At 36.2% G+C, this 25,353-nt stretch overlaps 1 protein-coding gene across 7 annotated transcripts in view; it reads left to right on the top strand.

The window, feature by feature from the left end:
- The window catches only part of LOC142860949 (mitogen-activated protein kinase 8), a 134,578-nt gene that overhangs the window by 29,278 nt on the left and 79,947 nt on the right, over positions 1–25,353 (top strand). The window contains exons 2-4 of one of the 7 annotated variants that reach the window (XM_076010237.1): positions 9,922–9,989; positions 20,319–20,502; positions 21,944–21,999. The exons of 4 other annotated variants lie outside the window; for them this stretch is intronic. The gene's annotated coding sequence lies outside the window, so the exon portion shown is untranslated. Of the gene's footprint in view, positions 1–8,657; positions 9,990–11,774; positions 20,503–21,943; positions 22,000–25,353 lie in introns of those variants that run through there. 2 more of the 7 variants (XM_076010239.1, XM_076010238.1) reach the window with 2 other exon arrangements.

The following is a 25,353-nucleotide window of genomic DNA, read 5'->3' as shown; positions in this document are numbered from 1 at the left end:
CTGATACCAGGAAGTTTGAGAGCTACTGCATTATAACATCAGATTATTTGTTAATATTACTACTACTCTCATCAGCAAAATCTTCAAATCCCTTATATGGATTGATGTAAATTTTCCAAAATTTTAATTTTCACTTAAAAGTTTGAATTTTATCATTGGTAATAAATGCTGTCATTTATTTTCCTTGAAGTGATAGTCTCACTTTGTTCATTTTCAAAAAAAATGTGTTTCAAATACTGTAGTCCAAATAACTATAGTTTGTCTATCCGTCTTTCTTTCAAGTGAAAATGGTGTTCCATAAAAAAGTGTCTCACAAGTGCTTTTCCCGAGGTAACCATTGTGTTTCAGTATACAGCAGAACTCCTTATGTGACTTCCCAATTAATCATACAAATAATTGGATACTCCTCCTCTGTGTCAGAATATAACAAAGTAACTGCTGGACAAAATCTGAAACCACAGAAATAAAATTTTCATATTCTATTAAATATCCATTGGTCTACCTTGCATTTTAAAGGAGTCTTTTGCCCCTGTATGTGTTTGAAACATCATACATAGATCATTTGGAAAATACTCAATCAGTGTGCTCTGCGTGTTGCTGTTTTCCTTTATACCACTATTATCATAGCATGGTATGTCTGAGAATTGACAGGGCCAGAGGAAAACTCCATCTGTGTCAGATATTTGAGGACCAAGATTTATATAATTAATACTTTTTAGAAAAAAGTAAAATTGTTAAATCTCTAACTAGACTGATCAGTATAAAAAAAGAGAAACCACAAATTTTCAATATGTGGAGTAGAAGAGGGACCTCACAACATATTCTACAAATATTAAAAGAACAAGGGAATATCATAAATAACTATGCACTAATAATTGAACAACTTAGATGAAATGGATTCATTCTTTTTAAAGATATGCATTACCCAGACTGACGCAAAAAGAAAGCTCTGTGTATATGTTTATTTATTCATGAATGAATGATGGAATCTTGCTCTTTCACCTGGTCTAGAGTGCCGTGACGCCAGCCTAGCTCACAGCAACCTCAAACTCCCCCGCTCAAGTGGTCCTCCAGCCTTAGTCACAAGTTGTTGTAACTACAAGCGTGTGCTACCATGTCTGGCTAATTTTTCCTATTTTTAGTAGAGACAAGGTCTCACTCTTGGTCTGGCTGGTCTTGAACTCCTGAGCTCAATTGATCCTCCCCCCTCGGCCTCCCAGAGTGCTAGGATTACAGGCATGAGCCACCATGCCTGGCAAGCTATGTATTTATTTAAAGAAATAGAATTTGCAATGAAAAACTTTCCCATAGGCCCTGTGACATCACAGGGCAATGCTAATTTGATAGGCCTGCTATTGCTAAAGCATCAGTTCTCAGACTTTTTAGTCTTGGAATGTCTTTATGGTTTTAAAAATTATTGAAGATCTCAAGGAGCTTTTCATATGGGCTATTGAAATAGCTAATATACCTATAGCTATTGAAATAGACCTTATCAGAAACTAAAACTAAGAACTTTTAAAACTATTTATTCATTAGTTCATTTACAAAGTAATAAACCAATTAAAGTTAACATAAACAATGTTTTTGTGAAAAAGAACTATTTTTCCATAGAAAAACTAGTACAACCTGTTATCACAGATTGCTTACCTTGTAGAAAACTCTGCTATATACATGTAAAAGAATGTGAATGAAAAGGGCAAATTAGGTGTTTCTGGGTTGACACTTTTGTCTTTCAGCACTTTAAAGCTATAGTTTTCTTATATTTGACTTGTGTAATTTCAGATGAGAAATCTGTGATAATTCTTATCATTGCTTCTAAATAAATTCTGAGACTTGTTAGTCTTATGGCTCCTGGCATTTGCCTTTTGCCTCAGACTTGTGAAGTTTTGCCTTAATAAGCATGTGCAGATTCAGTCAAAAACACAAGAGAATCCCTATGTCAGTTTCTGGCTTTCTCTGAGTAGCTCTCTTCTCTCTACGCTGCCCTGTAAACTACATTCCCTTTCACCTTCCTGATATGTCTCTTCAACTCAGTGAAGCTGTTATGCTGTATTCGGTATGGCCCATTCTACACAGTGTTTTGGAAAGAACCCCCAGCCAGGTGGCAGGGTAGTGATAGGGCTTACCTAATTTGTTCTTCCTTTTTCAGGGGTCGCAATCCTAATCTCTTTGTTGTCCAGTGTCTGACAACAGTTTCATATACTTTGTTCACTTTTTGGGTAAATCTGATCTACCCACCATACCAAACTCACCATACCAAACACAGAATTTATGTTAATTCATTTTTTTTTAGAGTTGCCTTAAGAATTACAGTTTTAATAGAAACAAATCCTATTCAATATATAATGGGTAATATTGGACAGGGAAATTTTTTTTTTATTTTAGGAGAATCTAAATAGCTGTGGGTTTGGATTAAAACATATTGACAGCCTTAGTAATTAAATGCAAAAGGTAAAGGAAGAAAGGTTAGGTGGCTTCCAGGGCACTCATACTTGACTGAATACCCCAAATCCAGAAATCTGAAATGCTGCAAAATATGAAACTTTTTGAGCACTGACTTGCTGCTCAAAGGAAATGCTCATTTTGGATTTGAGATGTTCAAACAGCAAGTACATAATACAAGTATTACGAAGTCTGAAAAAATTCTAAATCTGAAACACTTTTGGTTCCAAACATATTGGAAGATATTTAGGTTGGTGCAAAAGTAATTGTGGTTTTAGCATTGTTGAAATTTGCCTTTGATGTTGGAATACATTCTTAAATAAGTATGATTATGTTATACATTATTTTAATGCATGTTTCTTGCTTTATTTTTTTTGCTAATGACTTAGTAAAACTTGCTGTTTATTTTATATTTATTTTTAGATTATGGAAATGATGTTAGACAAAAAGCAAATTTGAGTGATTTTCTTATTTGAGTTCAAAATGGATTGTAAAGTAGTGGAGACAACTCCCAACATCAGCAACACATTTGGCCCTGGAATTGCTAATGAACGTATGGTGCAGTGTTGGTTCAGGAAGTTTTGTAAAGGACATGACAGCCTTGAAGATGAGCACAGTGGCCAACTACTGGAAGTTGACAACGACCAATTGTTGACAATGAGCAATTATCAAGTTATTTTAAAACTATACGAGAAGCCGAAGACCTCAATGTCAACCATTCTATGGTTCAGCATTAGAAGCAAATTGGAAAGGTGAAAAGGCTTGATAAGTGGGTGCCTCATGAACTGACTGAAAATCAAAAAAATTATCTTTTTGAAGTGTTGTCTTCTCTTAATGTATGCAACAACAGCGAACCATTTCTCCATTGGATTGTGACATGCAACAAAAAGTGGATTTTATATGATAACCAGTGATGACCAGCTCAGTGGTTGGACCAAGAAGAAGCTCCAAAGCACTTCCCAAAGCCAGACTTGACCAAAAAAAGGTCATGGTCACTGTTTGGTGGTCTGCCGCTGGTCTGATCCACTACAGCTTTCTGAATCCTTGCGAAACCAGTATCATATGAGAAGTATGCTCAGCAAATTGATGAGATGCACCAAAAACTACAAAGCCTGCAGCTGGCATTGGTTAACAGAAAGGGCCCAGTTCTTCTCCACAACAGCGGCCGAGTGTACATCACACAACCAACACTTCAAAAGTTGAATGAATTGGGCTACAAAGTTTTGCCTCATCCGCCATATTCACCTGACCTCTCGCCAACTGACTACCACTTCTTCAAGCATCTGGACAAGTTTTTGCAGGGAAAACCCTTCCACAATCAGCAGGATGCAGAAAATGCTTTCCAAGAGTTCATTGAATCCCGAAGCAAGGATTTTTACACTACGGGAATAAACAAACTTATTGACAAATAATAAACTTATTGGCAAAAATGTGTTGTTGTAATGGTTCTTATTTTGATTAATAAAGATGCGCCTAGTTATAATGATTTAAAATTCACAGTCCAAAACCACAATTACTTTTACATCAACCTAAAAAATGTGTGTGTGTGTGTGTGTGTGTGTGTGTGTGTGTATTCAAACTGTAATAGATTTTATTTTTCAATTGGCAAATACTATTTGGTGCTTCCTATATGCCAGGTACTATGCTTAGGCTTTCAAAATATAGAGTGACTACAACAAGCATTCCCTGCTTTCTTGGAGTTATATTCTAGTGAAGAAGAGAACTAATTGTAAAAATAAGTAAATAGAATGCTGATAAGTATAAGGAGAAGAACATGGTGCCATAAAAGTGTATGAGAAACCAATTTAGACGGTCAGGGAAAAACGTTCTGAGAAAGGTGGTAGCTGAACTGAAATTTGAGATTTGAAAGATGAGCAGGAGCTCAGTAGTAAGGAAAAGGAAGTAGATTGAGTAGACATGAGCAGAGTAGTCCAGGCTGAGGGAAAGCATGTTCATTCAGAAGCTATCAGGGGAGAGCCTTGCATATTCCAAGGAACTGAGGGAAGGCTGATGTAGTGGTTAGACTGCAGAGAACTGAGTTTTGGAGGATGGCGAAAGATGTGACAAGAGTAATATGCAGGGGCTGGATCACAAAAGAGTAAAAGTTATTCAGAATCTTATTTTTTATAAAAAGTCTGTTATTATACATTTAGAAATTTGAGAGAGCAGTAGAAGTCATTGAGGAATGAGTGATCTGATTTTAAATTTGAAAACATAATTTTATGTATAGAGTTTTTTGATAGTGTGAAGAATGGATAGAGTATGGCAGATCTGTTAGGAAACTATTTCAGTGGTCCAGGTAAGAGTTCATGGTAGCTTGAAATATGGTAGTGTGGACGGGTTCAAGAGATATTTAGAGGGACAATGGTAAAATCAACCTGTTGTTTGTTTTTACATGGGGACTAGAATGAGATATCAAGAATAACTCCTAGGATCTAGTGTAAGTAGGTACGTAGTTTTGTACCATTTGCTGAGGTAAGAACACTGAAAGAGGATTGGCTTTTGGATATGTTGAATTTGAGGTACTTTTGGGATATCCAAGTGGAAAAGACATGTAGGCAGTTTGGTGTGAAATCAGAGGAGAGATCAAACTTAGAGATACACACTTGGATTTATTGTATCAAGGTGGTAATTGCTGTAGGTGCGGATGAGATTAACCAGAGCAGAGGAATGTAGAAAGAGAAAAGAAGTCCTGGTTTTCGAGGAATTCCCCTTTTTAATGTCCAGGTAGAGAGGACCATGAATCATTAAAGATGCCTGAGAAGAACTGATTTCAGAAAATCTAGGACAGTGAATTATTAAAAAAGTTATTTTGTATTAGTTTCCTATGGCTGCTTTAACAATTACCAAAATTTTACTGGCTTGATGGAACAGAAATTTATTCTCTCACAGTTCTGGAGGCCAGAATTCTGAAATCCGCATTACTGAGCTGAAATCAGGATATCATCCCTCAGGGTCTCTAGAACGGAATCTGTCCCTTGCCCCTTCCAGCTTCTGGTGGCTGCTGGCATTCCTTGACTTGTCCCCACTTGACCACTTCAGTCACTGCCTCCATGGTCACATTGCCTCTTCCGTGTGTCTGATGTCCCTCTGCCTGTTTTATAAGACATTCATTATGGCATTTAGGTCCCACCAGATAATCCAGGATAATCCCATCTCAAAATCCTTAATTTGATCACATCTGCCAACACTTTGCCATATAACATTCACAGGTTCCAAAGATTAGTACCCCTTGATATCTTCAGGGGAGCATCTTGCAGCCTACCATACAGGGAAGAGAATGCTTCAAGGATTCAGTTGATCAACAACGTCAAGTGCTTCTGAAAGATCAAGTTAAATGTGAATTGAAAAAAATGTCCCATTGGTAGCCTCAGAGAGGCCTGTTTCATGGACGCAGAAGGCAAATTGGAGAGTGTTAAGTGAATAAGGTGTTTGGTAAAGTTGTAAGACTTCATATTTGATCGCTTTTCTTCTGTGAAAGAAAGGAAATAATGGGGATTGGATGCACTTGAATTGGGATGATTCAAGCACATTACATTTATTGTGCAGTCACACCTTTCTGCTAATGATAATCAGTATTTGCAGGCGCTGCCCAGTGTTCGCATCACTACCTCTGCTCCACCTCAGATCATCAGGCATTAAATGATGCTTCTCATTAAGGAGGCGCAACCTAGATCCCTTGCATGTGCAATTTATAGTAGAGTTTAAGCTCCTAGGAGAGAATCTAATGCAGCCCCTAATCTGTTACCTTTCCTATTTGCAGTTTGGTGTAGATATGGAGAAAGTAGATATCTGGGTTCATCTGGGGTTGGTCTTTTGCAAGACAGGAATCTAAGGAATTTGGGGTATTGATAAGAGTATTTTTAACAGGATGGAGTGTGGAATTTAAATTGCCTAAAAAAAGAATCTAGTAAAAAGAGGATAGATGGGGAAAAGGTAGAAAGTTCAGGTACTAGAGACCATCTTGAGGTCAAACAGTATTCATATTGATGGTGGTAAAGCAAGTTACCAGAAGTAGAAATTGTGGTTAGAGTATAATACCTGAACTATGTTTTCTACAAGTGGATCAATTTCAGATGGTGACCAGATCTAGGTAGTGACCATGTGAATAGGTGGCTAGGGGTAGGAGGTGGGGTAGGTTACTGTAGATGAGCATGTCAAAGAACTGTAAGCTCATTGTTTTGGAGAGTTTGGTGTCAGGGATATTGATATCACCCAGAGAGATAGCAGGGCTTAGGGTAAAGGGGATACCTTTAATTAGGTTTGAATGTCCTCACTCAGTGAGGGGCATAACTAGGAGACTGGTAGATCATAGCAACAAAGAGAGGAACAGCTATAGCTGAGTTAATTTGAGCTTTAAAGGAGTAAGGTTTTGAGTATGTCTTAGAGTTGGGGAATGATGGAGTAAGGAGTAAGGATACCTGTAGCACCATTTGAGAGGGCAGTAGGAGAAGCGGTATTTTGAGATAGCAGCAAGGTTTCATTCAAAGCAAAGCTACAGGGTGGGCATGGTGGCTCATGCCTATAATCCTAGCACTTTGGGAGGCTGAGGTGGGAGGATCCCTTAATCTCAGGCATTGGAGAATAGCCTGGGCAACATAGTGATACCTTGTCTCAACAAAAATTTTTTAAAAATTAGCTTGGTGTGGTGGCTCGTGCCTTTAGTCCTAGTTACTGAGGAGGCTGAGGTGGGAGGATTGCTTAACTCTAGGAGTTTGAGGTTACAGTGAACTATGATCATATCACTTCCCTGCAGCCTGAATGATAGAGTGCTCTGTCTCTTAAAAAAAAAAAAAAAAGAGGCAAAACAGATGCTTGCCAAAAAAAATTAAGGATACAGATGCTAATTTATGACAGCTCGACTTAAATTTTTTTGACTTTGCTATGGGTTTATCGGAACAACCTCATTGTAAGTTGAGGAGCATCTGGACTTACAGTGATTGGACTTATGATTTTTCGACTTTATGATTGGTTTATTGAGGGTATTAAATGCATTTTTGACTTGGAATATAATCCCATCATAAATTGAGGAGCAATGGTATAGGGGAATTTGGAGCTGCAGTTCTAATGGCTCCATAGAAAGATCTGGGAGGACTGGGGAGGAGTGGAGGCCTGGGTGAAGGTCACAGAGGTATGAAACTTCATGGGGATGATAGTGGGCATTTGGGCTTTAAATATTTTCTTTGAATGCCCTTTTCTTTGACGTGGCAGGCACTAGGCCCAGTGTCCTTTCTTAAGTGAAAGCTTCAGTTGATTGAAGTTTTGTCTTGCCTCGCAAGGCAAGCACTGCAGCTTTTGTAGGTTTTTGATTTTGCTGTTTCAAGAGAAGACAGTAAAGGTAGTAAAAAAGCCAGAAGTGGAATGAGGCAGGGAAAAAAAAGATGGTAGTAAACATAAAAATATCTGGGAATATGTGTAATAGATTGATCAATTACAAATCTAGGTTAATTGATATGTAGGTTTGCAGTAGTTTAAATCTTAGACTGATTACCCCTTAAACATTTCTGGTGTACCTTGAGTCTCTCTGACTTAGCCAGGATTCACTTGAGTATTACGCGAGTAGTATTTAATAGCACATATTAAATAGTTGGTAAAGTACAGAACTATCTGTAAACAAAGATCACATAATATTTTGATTCTCATTATAGGTCCCCTCTGACCATAGAGGCAACTATAGTTGGTCACTTTTGAAAGTTGTTGTAAGTAAATATGATCCAGATGAAGCTTAGAAAGTTTAGGGTAACAGATTTGCTTTTTCTATATACATTTTTAAGACTGTACTAATTTTGTGAGCTACTTTTGATTTTATAGATTCTGGTACTGTTTATAACTCCTTGTTGTCTTTATTCCTAAAGAGCTACACCTGTTTAAGATTATTGCCAGAGTGGCTATCTGCTGTTGTTTCCTGCTATTCATTAGTTTTTCATCATGTACTTAATGAAAGCATCTCTTCTTTTCATGTCTACTTTGGAGAGTTTCACATCAGAACCTGATTGACTATTTTGGTGGTGGCCATTCTTACCATATATTTCTGAATAGGCAGACTGTTTTCTCACCAGGATCTCAGTGTTGATATATTCCCTACTCTCATTAATCTTCCTGATTAATTTAAATTCAAAGTATATTTTTTAATATCTTCTATAAGCAAAGCAACAGGCTAAATACTTTGGGAGCGTTTAAAAGATTAATTACAATTTTTCCACCTTCACATGCCTACAGTTCATGGGGAGATAGTATGTATATAAATATGCCAAGATTATGTAATTAGAATTACTGTGAGACAAGGGAAGTTAAAATGCTGTAGGAGTTAAGGAATTATAGTTAAGGTTGTTATGTGATGGTGCACGTCTTGCATTCTGTCTTTCTGTCCACTGATATCCAGACAGAGTCAGTAAACAAAGTCTAAGTAGACACTTTTTCTAAAAGAAAATTATCTAAAACAAAGTGATACAGAAAAGTTAAAAGTTTTTAAAAAAAGGTACGAACATTTAAAAACATTGTGAAATTGCTGAGGAATCCAAGAATTACAATATTAATCTAAGATGTGGTTGAATTTCAGGCCTAAGACCAGCAGAATAGAGACGGTCTGTTTTTATTGATCATAATGGGAAACGTTAACATACTTTTTTCTTAAAGTATGCAGACAGTAAACAAGACCATAGGAAATCAAATTAGAGATCTAGGTAAACTTGTCAGGAACTCCCAGTTCCATGGCTTGATACAATATTTATTTTTGTGAATTATCCACTTTAGTTCCCTTGTGGTTGACCCTCTCAACTAATGGGTACCTTCTCAGTTTGACTAATGAGCCAGCCAGTGTACAATTCTTGGGCTTTTTGTCATTTTCTGGTAGAAAGCCAATCCTAAATATTTTGTGAAATAAAATTACCAAGTACTTGTAGAGTCAGAAGGAGACAAATGAATGAGATGAATTAGGAACATTTCCCTTGAGTGCAAGATCTTATTCTCCTCTCCCCCGACCCCTGCTCTTTCACACATACACACACACAACTTACAGACCTCTCCCTATCCAGCCTAACCCTGAAGAAAATACAAGTAAACTTAAGAGTAATGCAGTACAGACTTTTGCTTCCAAGGTAGGATAGATGTACTTTCTCCTATTATTCCTGCTGAGTACAGCTAAGAGAGAAAAGTGGAGAGAAGAAGGTGGATCAGCTCAGGATGCAAATAATATAATGGTAAAAAATCCTCGGTTTTCATATAGTGCCTCACATAGAATGGGTGTGGAGAAGCTGGCAATTCTGAAATGTTGGGCACAGACAAAAGCCCCAAGAAAAATTTATACTCTAGCTGAAACCAGGAAACAGGTAGCCTAGCAGGACATAAAAATTTTAGAAAATAACCATTCCACTCCAGCCAGAGGACATAGAAAAAAATCACCCCAATTGGCAAAGGCCAAGTGGGGACTTAGACTTTCACACTGTTCAGGCTGTAACAAGACGACCCTTCCTTCCGTAGTGTCACCGGAGATCATGTGGGAAGCAGTGACCAGCGGAAGGGAACCAGAACTCTCCTACCTTGGCTGAGTATGAGTTCCCCTTTTTGTCCCTCGCCCTCCACCTATGGGCTACAAAAGCCTAGTGAAGAACCTGCACTTCCATCTTCCTCTTGGCAGTTCCTCCACCAGAGCAGTGCCAGAGAAGCCTACCATAATCAAATATTTAAATAAGATCCAGAGTCTCCTAATGTAATAACCCAAATATCCAGGTTTCAATGGAAAATCTCTCATAAAGTCTCACTCAAATTATAGAAGATAATTAATATCTGCTGACACTGAAAGAACACAAATGTTAAGAATTATCTGTCAAGAATTTTAAAGCAGCCATCAAGACAATGTTTCAACAACCAATTATGAATGTTTTTGAAACTAATGAAAAAAATGGAAATTCTCAACATAGAGTAAGTCTTAGTGAATAAATATAGGATATAAAGAATAACCAAGTGGAAATTTTACAACTGAAAAATGCAATAACCAAAATAAAAAACTCAGCAGATAAAGGTTTAACAAAACTGACAGAAAAAAGGACAAAATACACAAATTACCAAAAGACAAGTATTCCTTGTCTGAAATGTGTGGGACCCAAAAGTGTTTCATATTTTTTTTTGATTTGGGAATAATTTGCATTGGTTGAGCATCCCAGATTCAAAAATCCAAAATGCGAAAATGCCCCAAGTAAGCATTTCGTTTGCACACATGTTGGTGCTCATTAAGTTTCAGATTTGGGCTGCTTAACTGTACAGACCCTGTAGACATCAAAAGGGATGACAAGGAAATATTATTTTAAAAACTCTATACCAATAAATTAGACAACTTTTGATGAAATGAATTTATTCTTCAGAAAATATGACCACAACTCACCCAAAGTGATATAGATAATTTGCATAGTGCTATGACCTTTAAGGAAATCTAATTTATAATTTTAAAATGAAAACAGTCCCAGAAAGGCTGGTAGAGGTGGTGGTGGCTCACGCCTATAATCCTAGCACTTTGGGAGGCTGAGGTGGAAGGATCACTTGAGCCCCCCTGAGTTTGAGACCAACCTGAGTAACATAGTGAGACCTTGTCTGTACAAAAAGTAAAAAAAATTAGCCAGGCATGTTGGCATGTGCCTGTAGTTCCAGTTACTTTGGAGGCTGAGGCAACATGATTGCTTGAGGCCAGGAGTGTGAAGGTGCAGTGAACTATGTGCAATGACCTTGCCACTGCACTTCAGCCTTGGTGGCAGAGTGAGACCATGTTTCTAAAAAAAAATAAATAACTAGGCCGGGCGCGGTGGCTCACGCCTGTAATCCTAGCTCTCTGGGAGGCCGAGACAGGCGGATTGCTTGAGGTCAGGAGTTTGAAATCAGGCTGAGCAAGAGCGAGACCCCATCTCTACTTTAAATAGAAACAAAATTAATTGGCCAACTAATATATATAGAAAAAAGTAGCTGGGCATGGCGGCGCATGCCTGTAGTCCCAGCTACTTGGGAGGCTGAGGCAGTAGGATCGCTTGAGCCCAGGAGATTGAGGTTGCTGTGAGCTAGGCTGATGCCACGGCACTCACTCTAGCCTGGACAACAAAGTGAGACTCTGTCTCAAAAAATAAATAAATAAATAAATAAACAAGGGGAAGGTGCATAAAAGAAAGGAAGGGAGGGAGAGAGAGAGAGAGAGAGAGAGAGAGAGAGAGAAAGAAAGAAGGAAGGAAGGAAGGAAGGAAGGAAGGAAGGAAGGAAGGAAGGAAGGAAGGAAGGAAGGAAGGAAGGAAGGAAGGAAGGAAGGAAGGAAGGAAGAAGAAAGAAGAAAGAAGGAAGGAAGGAAGGAAGGAAGGAAGGAAGAAAGAAAGAAAGAAAGAAAGAAAGAAAGAAAGAAAGAAAGAAAGAAAGAAAGAAAGAAAAGAAAGAAAGAAAGAAAGAAAGAAAGAAAGAGAAAGAAAGAGAAAGAAAGAGAAAGAAAGAAAGAAAGAAAGAAAGAAAGAAGAAAGAAAGAAAGAAAGAAAGAAAGAAAGAAAGAAAGAAAGAAAGAAAGAAAGAAAGAAAGAAAGAAAGAAAGAAAGAAAAGAAAAGAAAAGAAAAGAAAAGAAAAGAAAAGAAAAGAAAACAGGCCCACATGGTTTCACTGGAGAATTCTACCAGAATTATAAAGAAGAATTTGCACTGTTTGTACACAGTCTCTGCTGGACTGTTTTATGAAGCCAGTATTATCTTGCTACCAAAACCAAAGAAAATATGAAAAAATAAAGCTACCAATAAAGAAGACCAATCTTTTTCATAAGTACTTATGTAAAAAACTCTAAGAAAATGTTATTCAGCATTATAGAAAATATTATTCAGCATTATAGAAATAGAATTATACACTATAACCAAGTGGACTTTATTCCAGGGCTGCAAGGTTGGATTAATATTTGAAAATCTGTCAATGTACCATATTAACAAAATAATGAAGAAAATCACATGATCCTATCAATTGTTGTAGAAGCATTTGACAAAGTTCAACACCGTTTATGATTTAAACTATTAGAAAACTAGGAATAGAAGGAAACTTCCTCAACTGGATAAAGAACATCCACAGAAAATATATAGTTAATATCATGCTTGATGAAAGACTGCATGCTTTCCTCCTATGATTGGAAACAAGGTGGCAAGTATTTGCACACTCCCAACTCTTACTCATCATAGTATTGGAAGTTCCAGCCAGGACAATAAGATGGGGGGAGGGGAGGCATATAGATTGGAAAGGGAGAAATGAAACTGTACTTTTTGCTGTGACATAATCGTTTATGTAGAAAATCCCAAGTAATCTATGAAAATTCTTGTAGAACTAATACGCTCAGCAGGATCACAGGATACAAAACAAATATGCCAAAATTAATTGTATTGTCTTCCTTAGCAATGAACATGTGGAAACTGCAATTATAATTACAATAGTATTTGGAATTGCTTACAAAATGAAATTTTTAAATATGAATCTAACAAATCATGTATGGGACTTGTATGCTGGAAACTAAAATGCTGTTGAGAGAAATCAAAGACCTAAATAAATGGAGAGACATAATGTTTTCATAGATTGGAAGACTGAACATAGTATAGTTGTCTATTTTCCCAAAATCCCATGAAAATTTTTTTTGTAGATATAGACAAAATTATCCTAATTTTATACTGAAAGGCAGAGAAACTGCAGTAGCTAGTTTTTCCAGTAGTTTTGAAAAAAGAAAAAGTGGGAGGAATCTCTCTACTCGATTTTAAGCCTTATTTTATAGCTACAATAAACAAGCCAGTGTGGTATTAGTGAACAGAGAGATGTATAGGTCAGTGGAACAGACTAGCAACCCAGACATAGCTCCACAAAAGTAAGGTCAATTGATTTTTGACGGAGGTGCAAAAGAGATTTAATGGAGGAAGGATGGCCTTTACAACAAATATTGCTGGCATAGTTGGTTATCCACAGTCAACAAAATGACCCTCAATCTAAATCTCATACCTTATATAAAAATTAACCCTAAATGGATCATTCTTAATGTAAACTGTACAACTATAACACTTTTAAAAGATGTGGTAGAAAATCTTTGGGACATCTGTGGTGCATCCATATCGTGGAATCCTGCTCAGCAGTGAAAAAGGGATGTGATGTATATGCCAAGATTTGAGTAGATCTTAACCCTTTGCACTTGCTTGCTTTTTTCTCATTATCCATTCGACATTATCCACACTCGACATCCGAGTGCAAAGGGTTAAAGACATTGTGCTGAGTGAGAAAAGCCAACCTCTCAAGTCACATACTGTATGATTTCATTTATGTAACATTCTGGAAATGAGAAAATTACAGAAATGGAGAACAGATAATGGATTAGTTGTTGTCACGGATTAGGGGTTGGGATTGTTGGAACAAAGAGGGACGTGAGTGTGACTATAAAGGGATAGTCTTTGTGATGATGGAATGGTTCTGTACCTTGATTGTGGTTTGCGCTAGTCTACACATGTGATAAAGTGATATAAAGCTATACACATGTTGTACTAATGTTAGCTTCCTAGTTTTGATTTTATACTACAATTCATTAAGATGTAACCATTGGGGAATCTGGGTGCAGGGTACAAGGGATCTCTGTTACTACCTTTGCAACTTCCTTTGAATCTATAATTATTTCAAATTTAAGGTTTTAAAAAATCCTTGTTAAAGCATTGAGTAAAAAATTCTTAGAGAAAAAACCTAGTGTGAAGGTACAGGATGTCTGGGAAGTTAATTCTGTGGCATTTAAACTGGTTTTACCCAGAGGGCATTTGCTAAAACTTAAATTGGAGTTTCTTTTACTCAGCCTCAGCATTGAGGAACCTAAGGAAATAAGATCTTTCTTTGGAGGTGATGAGTCTGATAGGTCTTCCCTCTTTCCCCTAAAGCTCAGAGGACTAAACTGGAAACCACCACCAACCTCACTATCCTTCTAAGCTTGCAAGGAAAATTCATTTTCTCCATGCCTCTCAGTTTTTAATATGTATTGGAATCACCTGGAAGGCTTATTAAAACAAAGATTGCTGGCTGAGCAACATCCACAGAGTTTAAGATTCAGTAGGCATGGGATGAGGCCTTTAAAATGTGCATTTCTAAGATGTTCCCAGGTAATGTTGATTTTGCTGGTTGGGGACCACACTTCAAAAACTATTAGTGTAGATAAAACCTTGTTGAAGTAAATATGGGTTAAGATCACTGCCTAGATTGAGCAACCAGCTGACCCTTGTGTGATTTGCAGTTTGAATTTAATACCATCTAGGTGGTCCAAAAGAAAAATCTCTAAGACAGTTCAATTTGGATTTATCCCCATAATGACAGACTGACAAAAATATCCCAAGATTCTTGTAGGAGCAAATACAAATTCTTTTGGAGAAACATGTCTAACCCAGGGCTGAAAATTTTCACAGAAATAAAATTCTAAGTAAGTAGAGTGATTGACAGTTAAAAATAAAAACATAAGGAAACTAAGCATGTTGAGCAGGACTCAGCAGCAGACTTGGTAGGAAATAGAAATGATCAAACAGAGAATATAAAATAAGTACTTAATATGTTTAAACAAAATTACAAGTTGAAAATATGTTCCAATTCTCAGAAACTATGAAGAATATCCAAAGAGATTTTTTAAGCTAGAAATTACAGAATTGAAAATTATATTAATTGAAGCTTTATCTTAAAAAATCCTCACTAGATGAATTTTACTGCAGATTATATAAACTCGAAGAAGGAAATAATGAGCTGGAATATACATCTAAAGAAATTATTCAACTTGTATTCAAGAGAAACAGTTGTAAATCATGAAAGAGATGTTAACACCAATTTAAGAATATCTAAATAATTACCTGAATGGCCTTTCATAAGAGAAAATGGTGAATTCACAGCAGTTGAAAGGATAACGGTTGAAAAATTTCTACAACTCATGAACAACATTAACCTACGTATTCAAAAGCACAGGAACCTAAGCTGGTTAAATAAATAAATTCTCGCTTAGCCTTGTTACAGTGAAACAGGATAGCACCAAAGACAAAGAAAAGACCTTTGAAAGGAGGAAGGCAGATTTACCTTTTAATAGTGTCACACCCAGAAGACATTGGGATGTTATCTTAAGTAAAAAGAAAAAGCCTAGGATTCTATACTAAGGGGAAAAATCAGGGGAAATTCATAGATTTCATACTGACAAAAACTGAGCATTTGCAATTAGGAAGTCTTTCGCTAAAGGATTTTTTTTTTTTTTAATAGGATACAGGATCTCACCCTATTGCCCAGGCTAGAGTGTAATGATGTGATCATAGCTCATTGCAACCTCAAACTCCCAGGCTTAAGCAATCCTCCTGCCTTAGCCTCTTGACTAGCTGGGATTACAAGTATGTGCCACCACATGTGACTAATTTTTAAACTTTTTGTGAGACAAGGTCTTGCTGTATCGCCCAGTGTGGTCTCAAACTTCTGGACTCAAGCAGTCCTTCCACCTTGACCTCCCAAAGTACTAGGTGTGAGCCACAGCACCTGGACTCAGTAAAGGAAATTTTGAAGAATGTACTTTAGGCAAGGGGAAAGTGAATCTCTGATGGAAGGCCTGAGGTATAAGAAGGAATGAAAAACACAAAAGTAGTAAATATCTTAGATAATCTAAACAGTTAGTGATTTTTATGATACAGTAAACATGTTTCATAGGCTTTTAAAAGTAGAATTAATATACATGCCAATGACAGCATGTAAATCAGAAGAAGGAAGAATGGGGTTAGTATTCTAAGGTACTTGTTGGTGAGGGGAGTAAAGATATGTAACTTTTCAGAGTCCAAAGTTAGTCAGCATATATGTCATAATAAAGAAGAGCAACTAAAAGAAATAGAGGTAAAAAGTTATAAAATAGCCTAGAGAATGAAATAAGGAAAAGTACAAAATCTAAAAGAAGAAAACACAGAAAAACATAGTTCACAGAATAAGTAGAAAACAAAGTGATGGCTATAAATCCAAATATAGAAATTAATTTGAGTGTCAGACTGAATTTTTAAAATCCAACTATACAGTTTACCTTGCCCCCCCCCAATAAAAGTATAAAAAGGTTGAAAGTAAAAAGATGGAAACAAGGTAGATCATGCAATACTAATGTAGATTTTTTTTTAAGGCAAAAAGCTTTGCTAGAGATAAATTAGGTTGTATACTGAACACTTCGGTATGAAAACAAAACAATTCTAAATATTACACATCTGGTGCTATGACTACAAAATATATAATGTAAAAGCATAAAATACAAGGAGGAAAAAGACATTCATAATCAGAAGTGGAAGGGTTTAGGACTTGTCTCATTGTCTCATTAGCTGATAGAACAAGCAGACTAAACATTGACGTAAAACTTGTTTTATGGTATCCTTTTGTCTATTTTATGTCTGTAGTGTCTGTACTCATGTCCCTTTTTTTCACCACTCATATTGGTTTTTTTGTGTGTGTGTGCCTTCTTTCTTTTACTTTTGTTTAGTCTCACAAACACCAAATAGTAAGTACCAATATCTTTGTGGTTTGTTGAGAGATAATCAATGGTTAATGAACATACCAAAGGTCCATCAATCTTATTTTTTAATCTTTTAATTATAAAGTACACATAACACAAAATTTACCGTTTGTAATGTTTAACCACTTCGGTATGAGCGTCAGCTGTAGTCGATAGCCACAGATGAACGTGCATAGCAGAGCGTCGACTTTAGTCCATAATTTTGAATTGACTTTTCTAGTTTTTCATTTATCAAATAAAATTGTGAACATTTAAAAATAATATAATGAAAACATATATGTATATGTTACCTATTGTGATTTACAAGTAAAGCTGCCTGTGAAGTAAAACAAGCTTTCAGTGCTTTAAAGTTTTCCTCATCACACAAGAGCAAAACAGATTTGTCATCAATGCACAGCACACACTACTGTGCGGACTGTGAGTGCCGGCTGTGGGCAAGGTTTCACGACTGGTGGGCGCCATACCGAAGTGGTTAATCAAGACACAGAAAGTGATGACCATGAAGAAAGGGAATGATCAGTTTATAAACTACATTGTTTCAGACCTACTCTTTGTGAGAAAACTTTGTAAGGGGAGTGAGACAGTATGCCTCAAACCATAGAGAGTGGTTAGAGACCATATGACTAGAGGAAGATATTTGCAGCAGATAACTGAGAAAGGACTCTTATCAAGTATATGTAAAGAATATGAACAAATCAACTAGAAAAAGACTTCAAAAAGTGGAAAATTGAAAAGTAAACAGAAAAGATGTCCAGTCTCCTTAGTATTTAGAGAAATATAAATTAAAACTAAGCTAGGTATACCAGTTTTCATTAAAGTCTGTCCACTCCAAGATGGTGTTACCACTTTGGAAAATGTAATTTTGTATCACCTAGTAAAGCTGAACATGTGCTTATCCTCTGACCCAGCAGCTCAACTTATAGATACCTGAAAGATAAGGTCAATACCCTAGAAAAACATGAGCATATGTGTATGAGAGACATCTGTAGGAATGTTCATAGCAGCACTTTTCATTATAGCCCCAAATTGGAAACAGCCTACATATCCCTCAGCAGCAGATCAGATAAATAAACTGTAGTCTAGTGGCAGTGGAATATTCTATAAGAACAATTAAGGAACGATTATGGCCACACACATGCATATACACACATATCCGTTATAAAATCAAGTGAAAGAAGCAAACCACAGAATGATATGTGTGCTGTGATTTCCAAAGCTGAAAAATAAGACTGGGATAAATACTGGGATGTAACTGGCTGTCTTTTTCCTGCTCCACTTCTGTATTTCCATAACTATGTTTCCACCACCTGATCACATCACTTAGGAACTCAAAATTATCAAGTCTGGAACTAGTTTTCATCTTTTTCCTTTTCTAACTTCACTTGATAGTCTCTTTATTTGTTCTTGGTCAATTTCTCTTGGTAGACTTGTGTTTACCTCCACTGCACTTATTTGTGTTTTCATTTTCCTGATGTTTCTATCTGCTCCTTTTTTCCCTTGTCCCCTCAGTCTCTTATTGCTCCACAGGACCTCATGTCCTTTTCTAGTGCATACACAGTAGTCTCTCAATATAAATTCTTTCAACTTACCTTTGCTAGGTGTAAATGCTTCCCTATTGCTTATAGAATAATGCCTATACTTTTAAAACAGGAAATGTGTCATAGATATCACCACCTTTACTCTTTAAAGCCAGTGTAGTTTTTGCCGCTCTGTACTACTAACATTGCTGTCTCCTGTAATATTTAATATTATACTTCTCCAAGTTTTCCTTCTTACTCTGATGGCTGTTGCTGTCCATCTCCCTCCCTATTGCTGTCTCTCTCCCTCCTTTCCTCTCTTCTTTCCTTCCCCTTTAAAAACAAAAGTTCATTGTAGGTCCTCCCTAAGGTACTCTCCTTAGCTTGCATCTTTCATCTCATTAATTTGTATGTAAAATGAGAATTTATATAATGTAATGAGTATGTTTTCTGCTTGGGTAAATAATATTGACTACCTTTCCTAGCACACAGACTGTAATTTCTTCAGTTCTCACTTCTTCCTCATTCCCTTTATGTCCAGTTGGTTAGCAGATCCTACTGATTCTTTCCAGTACTTCTCAAGTCTTTTTCTCGTTTCCATTGACCATGCCAGGTTCATTTACCTCGTTAAAGTCCTCAGATGGTTTTCCAGTGGTCTGTGGTACAAAAATAAATTTATTCTACATTTCTAGCCTTGTTCAGCATTGGATCCTTTGTGAAACCTGTATATCCAGCAAGACAGACCACTTATTCTTTCTTGACAGTTTCTGTCCTTTCCTCCCACTATTCATTCTCTTCACCACATCCCTCATCTCCACCACCTTCTTTCTATTCCTACACAATGAAGCTCAGAAAGAAAAATACGTAAGTGAAAGCTATCTTTATTTCAGGCTAATTTCTTAGCTTTAAAGATTTCCATAGCAGTGTTATTTGTATCTTTTCTGACCCTGTTTCTGCCTTGCATGGAAATGAACTTGAGTGTCTTCTTTCTACTAACTAGTTTCTGTATTCCTTGAAGTCAAGGCAGCATCTTTATTTCCTCCTTGAAGCCTAGAACACAGTGTGTTGCTTATATGACTTAATGGGAAAATAATACAAAACAAAAAACCATATTTTCTTTTTATTAACCTCTATAATTTTTTTGGGGGGGAGAGGATTCCTAAAACATTAACCTTTTACACTCCACACGTAGTTTCACCACGGGGGGAGGGGGGATTTTTGTCTATTTTTTCAGTATCTTGTTTTCATTAGCATGAAAGGACAATGGTACACTAACTTCCAGGGGTAGATTATTATCCACTAACTTAGAGCAACGTTTAGATGGAAAGCTCCATATAATCACACCTCACCCTAACAAAAAACACGAAGATTGTGTTGTTTGTTCTAACAGAAAAATCAAAGGAGGAAGAAGAGAGACAATTTATATTTGCGAAACATGTGAATGTAAACCAGGTCTTCATGTGGGTAAATGTTTCAAAAAAATCACACCATGAAAAATTATAGAGATTAAAATTACTCTTTGAATGTACCAATAATTTGAAATTAAAAAAAATCCAAATAAGTTTGTATGAAAAGAAACTCCAGTTTTTTATTCTACTGCCATGCTTTGTAAAATCTGGGGTATTTAAAAAATTAAATCCCGAGTAGAATAAAGGAATTGAGAAAAAAGCAAGCGAGTGCAAAGAGTTAAATTTTATAGTTGCATGACCTTACACTAATTTATTCCAAGACCATAGTTTTATGGATGAGAAAAATGTACCTCCAGAATTTAAGTGAATTCCACAATATCACACTGCTCAAGTAATTTGTGGCTTCTAAAATTTTTATGTTTTATTTTTAGAGACAAGATCTCGCTATGCTGCCTGTGCTAGAATGCAACAGCTATTTACAGGCCCAGTCATGGTGTACTGCAGTCTCAGCCTCTCCAGTACTGAAAATTTTAAACTTCATTTCACCTTTCAGAAGGAATGCACTTGAATACTTGGAAGAGTTTTATTCCTTTAGTTCTCCCTCAGGCCTACACTGTAAGTCTTCTGCATTCCCCCAGGGCCTCTAGCTTCCTCAGTTTGCCTTCATCCCTGTAGGGGGGCAGGGATCCTAAGTGGGCTGTGATTGCTATAACCTAACTGGATGTGAGTCCCTAAGCAGAATTGTGGCCTCCTTTCTTCATGTTAATCCATAGAAATTCACTCCTCTGTTCCTGTTTCCCTTTCTTCCCTACCAGAAGCTGCCCTCTTGTTTTGTTTTACTGTTTGCTGCCCTTCTTTAGACCTTTGTGGCTGATAGGAAATCTTTCTTATTTTTTTGTAATGTCTTTTACAACTTACTACATGTGGCCTAATGGTTGTATGGTTTTAAGAAAAATACCATAAGGAAAGGTGATTGTCCTTAGTTTTCATCTTAGTCATCCATAAAATCTGAATACCACCCAAACTTATACCATTTTATCCTTCATCTTTTCCTAGCATCTACTTGTTTGTCATCTGATATCATTTATGGATTATAATGCACTGTTCTCAAAAACACATATTCCTTATTATTGTATGCAGGAGAATTGGGGCAATGGGATATTTTTCTTACAGAATTAAACTTACTTTTTTCTCCATCTGCTTTGGCAGCTCAGATTGACATTTGCTGTTTTGCTTGTGATTCCTGCTTTTGGAGTACTACTTGCTCTTAAATTGTCTGGATGAGCCCTTATCAGGACCCATTAGTCTAATGCATATTATATTATATGTATGTGATGGCAAATTTCCTAACATCTGAGTTTTTACAAATTTCTGAAAAGTAGCTGAAGTGTTCTTTCTATCAAAAGAAAAGACAGTGCATTACAATGCTTAGATGGTTTTATTTTTTGCTTTCAAGAGCTATTTTGGACTAGAATTCAGTTGCCAGTAATCTGTATTTAGATTTCCTACAACTGGGCATACAGTTAATAACCTATCCTTTTTCTGACTCATAGTCATTTTGGGACTTTTCCAGAACATGGCGGTACTACAAGAGTTTTTTAAGCACATAGGGCTATTTGCCTCAGTTCAGTAGTAATATTTGTTGAGTGTTTATGTACTTGGCACTGGACTAGGCAGTGGGGGAGATACCAGAATGAATAAAGAGGACATGTTTATCAATAGGAAGTCTACTGCATTAATTTTTGTCCTTGAGTTTCTGAAGCCAAGTAAATGAGTAGAATGAAATGGTTGATGGAGATTATGTGTGTAACCAATGGAGAATTTTGTATCTTTTTGACATTGTCCCTATTAATAATTGCCTGTAAATAAAAAATTTTAAATGTATATTCTTTAGAAATATTTTATATTTATGGTTCATCGTTTTGAGTTGTAAAAAGGAAAGGGAACTAAAGTTGGTTGAATGCTTACCAGGTGTCAGTTTCTTACTTAATATGCATTATTTAATTTGAATCTCCCACTAACCTGGAAGACAGTTAGAAATATCTCTATTTTACAGATGAAGAAACTAAGGAATCAAATGGATTGAAAAAGTTGCTCAGGATCAGATAACTAGTAAGTAGAGAGACAAATTTTGAATCCATATCAGACCTACAGTAAAGCCCTCATTCTTTCCAGGCATCCTTTATTCTCCTGGGAAGATGATGCCTATGCCTTCAAAAGAGGAATCTGGGGCTCTTTGTGATATCAAGGTGCCAGGAGTTCACGACTCTCCCAACAGGTCTTATCCCAGGCAGGAACTTCGCAAGAGATTGGAAATAAAGAAGACAGACACAAAGTATAGATGGGGAAATCGGGTTATCCAGCATTCCTGTGAGCCAGGAGGCTACAAGTTGAGTCCCTCATCGGTATTTATTCTTTCAGCAAACAATTATCATCAGTGACTGATTTACATGTACATATCTTGAGTTTAGGTTTCAAGATCTCCTAGAGTAACAGTAAACTAGCTAAGTATACAAAAGTTAAAGATAAAATCGTGAGTCATCAGTAAGGCGTATAATCCAAACAGCAACGGAGAGATCACTACTTCTCTCTACTTTAGTTCCTCATTTACTGAGACATGAAGTCTGGAGAGAGATAGGAGCATTGTCTGAGGCTTAGAATACCAAACTGCTCTTATCTGCTGGGCAGACATCCTTTGATCATTCTCTGCCCCCGGATTACAATCCCCGGTAGTTTGCAGACATCCAGGCTGTAGCTCTCAGGCTTCAAGGTGGGGTCTATTTGCAGATGTCCCTGATTGGTGGAATGTCCCCCTCAAGGTTGAGCTGCTTTTGCTCAGTGAACTGACATGTCCACAGGTTGCTCCTTGGCAAAGACCTGTCCCACTCCTGGGGTTCTCCTGTCTCGATCCCAACCCTCAACATCAAGGGTGTTTTTTTAATTTTTTTGACCAAGAGAAAATTATTTTCTGAAATGGCAGAACCATTCTTAATACTATTAATTGGTTGGATATTTTCATATCCAAAGGGCAGAAAACTCCAAACAACGGATTGATTGCCCTTGACTATTGATTTTTTAAAAGATCTTTGATATTATAAAGCAGTGTTCTTGCCAAACTAGAGCAGTCATACTATTACTGTCTATTTGAAAGATAACCTTAGATGATAGCAAACACTGTTTGCTTTATTGATTCATCCAGAGAAACTGTTTGCACCTAATAATCCTATTTTTCAGGTATAATTTATATTTATTTTAATATCTATGTTAATAACTATGAATTACTTTCATCAGTTTGATTATATAGTATATGATTTGAAGAAAGATAACAAGTTATTGATGTAAAAAATACATTATCAACAGTATTGTAACTAGATAACAATTTGTCTTTATAAAACTACCTTGATTTCTCTTCATTAAGGGTCCTTGTAGCTAAGCTGTGTAAAACAGGAAATATGGCTGTTTTCTGATGTTGTTATGGAAACAAGAGTGGAATAAAATAAAGCAAACAATTTTAAAAAAAGGTTATTTTAAAAGGGTACTTAATTTCTCTATGGTTGTGGTATGATTTTTTTGGCTCTGTAGTCCTTGTCCTTTTTTCACTGTATTGGGAAATAGTCATTAGGTACATATCAAAGTTGAGATTGGACCTTCACAACTATTAAAACAAAAATAATTGGTACTGCTGACTGAACCCATTGATGTCCTTTTGTATCATCAGATTTAAGATAAATAATGTCATCCTCCCATGACTGTGACAAAATTTATACGCCCACTTCACCTTCTAAATTTTCCTACACATTGATTGGATATATTGACATTTTTATTCTTTTTTATGTATTATAAGCTGTTGACAATGTTATCATCATATTTATATAAATGTTGCCTTATATTAAAATTCCAAAGCTTTTCCAATTCTTGATAACCAAGATGATGATAAACTAAGAAGATTCTTATTCCATCTTTTGAGGGTAATGTAAAATTTTTCCTTTTAATAATATAGGATATAATAAAGGATCTTTGGCAAAGGTTTTTTTTTGTTTGTTCGTTTTTAAAGAGTATTTCATTCCTGGCCATTTTATTATTGTTAGCTAAGTACCTGAATGATATTTTAGACATGAGTAAAGGGAAGGAGCCAGGGAATGAGCATGTCTCATGAGTTACAATTGTGGCAGACAATTGGATTACAATTATCTCTTGGTGAATCAACTTCATTGAAACCTAATTGCATATTATATTGCTTAGTCACTTCCTGATTCAATAATGAGCAGTTATATAGTAATGTAATAGCCAGCATATTTATACTTCATAGCTTGCAGAATGTCCTTGGTGAGTAAAGTCTACAAGAAATTGAAGACAAATGAAAATCCTTTTAGAATTCAGCTTAACTTCTTTTTTTCTTTTTGAATTTGAAGTGACTATAAATGTCCTTATGTAATAAGAAGAGAACCCTAGGTATATTTAAATATTTTACCTGCTATAACTTTTTGTTAGTTGGAAATGAGACAGGCTTTTTAAAGAAACATTTTTTAAATATATATTTTAAGTCCCTATGTCTTGTAAATATCATTGGTTTGCTGTTTTGACTGTGATCCAAATGGGGAAAAAATAACTCTTACTGTAATTCAACACACTCATGTGTGTATTGTTAAAACAAAAATAACAAAACAAAAACCTTTTAAATTGAACAAAGTTTATTTGAGCAAGAGAAAGATTTTAGAACCAGGTAGCACTCATGAACCAAAGATGGTTCCAAATGCCCCTATCTACAGTCAGCTCTGTTTATAACAGGGGAAAACAGGAAATACCTTACAGACATTACCTGATTGGTGCGGTTTGTTGTTTGCCTTATTTGGGCATAATTTGGCAGCTTTCAGTTTATGATTGGCTGAGAGTTGCTTAGTTACAAGGGTATTCTCCTACCTTACATAGTTCACTTTGTTTACATAGTTGTTTACATAGTTTTACATAGTTCACTCTGTATAGAGTCAGCTTTGGGCCAAGTATGGAGGCCACTCTGTGCCAAACTTAATTTAACTTAACAGTTTAAGTTTCACAAATATTTATACTTATGCCATGAGCTACATTCCGATATTCCATATTTTCTTCTATTTCATTAAAAAACAATTCTAATCAACCAGATTGATTTCATGACCCATCAGTGGGTTGGAACTCATAGCTTAGAAAATACTGCTGTATGGGATTGAAAAGTAAATTGTTTGCCCTGTGAACAACTGACTATTCTGAATCAGCTTGAATATTTGGAAACCTTTATTATTGCAATTGGTAGCTGCTTAAAAATAATCTTGCTTCCTTGAATCCTTCATGCTGTTTAATCACCAAATACTATTTCACTTTTGTTTTGGGACTTAAAAATTTAACTGAATGAGTAGGTGTTGGACTAAGAACATCTGAGGTACTAAGCCCAAAAAGGAAAATTTAATCTTGATTTAGATAACATGGTTATCT

The sequence above is a fragment of the Microcebus murinus genome, chromosome 14 (genome assembly GCF_040939455.1).
Source record: "Microcebus murinus isolate Inina chromosome 14, M.murinus_Inina_mat1.0, whole genome shotgun sequence".
NCBI classification, from domain to species: Eukaryota; Metazoa; Chordata; class Mammalia; order Primates; family Cheirogaleidae; genus Microcebus; species Microcebus murinus.
The sequence above is the reverse complement of the archived record's forward strand: the minus strand, read 5'-3'. Positions and strand labels throughout refer to the sequence as shown.